Raw genomic sequence first — 1,873 nt, 5'->3', positions numbered from 1 at the left:
GTCTTCGTCCCTTATGCTTGCCACTCCCAGGTCCGCTCCAAAGACGATTCTACATTCTCACTACCATTACAACCGTTCCCTAACAATGGATAATGTCCTATACTACTTACTCTCCCGCTCAATCACAGAGACGAGTTTTCCACGGTTTCCACCCCTCCCTCCATACCGCAGCAACACGAGTTTTTTCCACCCCTTTCAGAAAGCGCTCTTCGCGCCACAAAGCCGCCCCAAGACGCGCGAGCAATGAGCATCGAGCTTAGACATATCGCAAACGTCAAAAATAATATTACGGGATTAATATATATCGCGCACGTGCGATATGTTTGTCACAAGGCGCAAAAAATAATTATAAAAGGAATGCAACACGAGGACTTCCCAGGAGGTCACCCATCCTAGTACTACTCTCGCCCAAGCACGCTTAACTTCGGAGTTCTGATGGGATCCGGTGCTTTAGTGCTGGTATGATCGCATTCGACATGTTTCCCCGTGTTCGTCCCTTATGCTTGCCACTCCCAGGTCCGCTCCAAAGACGATTCTACATTCTCACTACCATTACAACCGTTCCCTAACAATGGATAATGTCCTATACTACTTACTCTCCCGCTCAATCACAGAGACGAGTTTTCCACGGTATTCACCCCTCCCTCCATACCGCAGCAACACGAGTTTTTTCCACCCCTTTCAGAAAGCGCTCTTCGCGCCACAAAGCCGCCCCAAGACGCGCGAGCAATGAGCATCGAGCTTAGACATATCGCAAACGTCAAAAATAATATTACGGGATTAATATATATCGCGCACGTGCGATATGTTTGTCACAAGGCGCAAAAAATAATTATAAAAGGAATGCAACACGAGGACTTCCCAGGAGGTCACCCATCCTAGTACTACTCTCGCCCAAGCACGCTTAACTTCGGAGTTCTGATGGGATCCGGTGCTTTAGTGCTGGTATGATCGCATCCTACATGTTTCCCCGTCTTCGTCCCTTATGCTTGCCACTCCCAGGTCCGCTTCAAAGACGATTCTACATTCTCACTACCATTACAACCGTTCCCTAACAATGGATAATGTCCTATACTACTTACTCTCCCGCTCAATCACGGAGACGAGTTTTCCACGGTTTCCACCCCTCCCTCCATACCGCAGCAACACGAGTTTTTTCCACCCCTTTCAGAAAGCGCTCTTCGCGCCACAAAGCCGCCCCAAGACGCGCGAGCAATGAGCATCGAGCTTAAACATATCACAAACGTCAAAAATAATATAACGGGATTAATATATATCGCGCACGTGCGATATGTTTGTCACAAGGCGCAAAAAATAATTATAAAAGGAATGCAACACGAGGACTTCCCAGGAGGTCACCCATCCTAGTACTACTCTCGCCCAAGCACGCTTAACTTCGGAGTTCTGATGGGATCCAGTGCTTTAGTGCTGGTATGATCGCATCCGACATGTTTCCCCGTCTTCGTCCCTTATGCTTGCCACTCCCAGGTCCGCTCCAAAGACGATTCTACATTCTCACTACCATTACAACCGTTCCCTAACAATGGATAATGTCCTATACTACTTACTCTCCCGCTCAATCACAGAGACGAGTTTTCCACGGTTTCCACCCCTCCCTCCATACCGCAGCAACACGAGTTTTTTCCACCCCTTTCAGAAAGCGCTCTTCGCGCCACAAAGCCGCCCCAAGACGCGCGAGCAATGAGCATCGAGCTTAGACATATCGCAAACGTCAAAAATAATATTACGGGATTAATATATATCGCGCACGTGCGATATGTTTGTCACAAGGCGCAAAAAATAATTATAAAAGGAATGCAACACGAGGACTTCCCAGGAGGTCACCCATCCTAGTACTACTCTCGCCCAAGCA

General features: G+C 48.1%; 3 non-coding genes across 3 annotated transcripts; all 3 read right to left on the bottom strand.

The window, feature by feature from the left end:
• Positions 1-354: 354 nt before the first annotated feature.
• On the bottom strand, positions 355-473 carry LOC119345594. Its single transcript, XR_005167087.1, has one exon. It is a non-coding gene; the product is annotated as a 5S ribosomal RNA (ribosomal RNA).
• A 367-nt stretch (positions 474-840) lies between these two features.
• LOC119345595 lies at positions 841-959 on the bottom strand. Its single transcript, XR_005167088.1, has one exon. It is a non-coding gene; the product is annotated as a 5S ribosomal RNA (ribosomal RNA).
• Positions 960-1,326: 367 nt separating this feature from the next.
• LOC119345596 lies at positions 1,327-1,445 on the bottom strand. The gene has a single exon (XR_005167089.1). It is a non-coding gene; the product is annotated as a 5S ribosomal RNA (ribosomal RNA).
• Positions 1,446-1,873: the final 428 nt, after the last annotated feature.

Source organism: Triticum dicoccoides, unplaced genomic scaffold, assembly GCF_002162155.2.
Source record: "Triticum dicoccoides isolate Atlit2015 ecotype Zavitan unplaced genomic scaffold, WEW_v2.0 scaffold255407, whole genome shotgun sequence".
Classification (NCBI taxonomy): Eukaryota; Viridiplantae; Streptophyta; class Magnoliopsida; order Poales; family Poaceae; genus Triticum; species Triticum dicoccoides.
The sequence above is the reverse complement of the archived record's forward strand: the minus strand, read 5'-3'. Positions and strand labels throughout refer to the sequence as shown.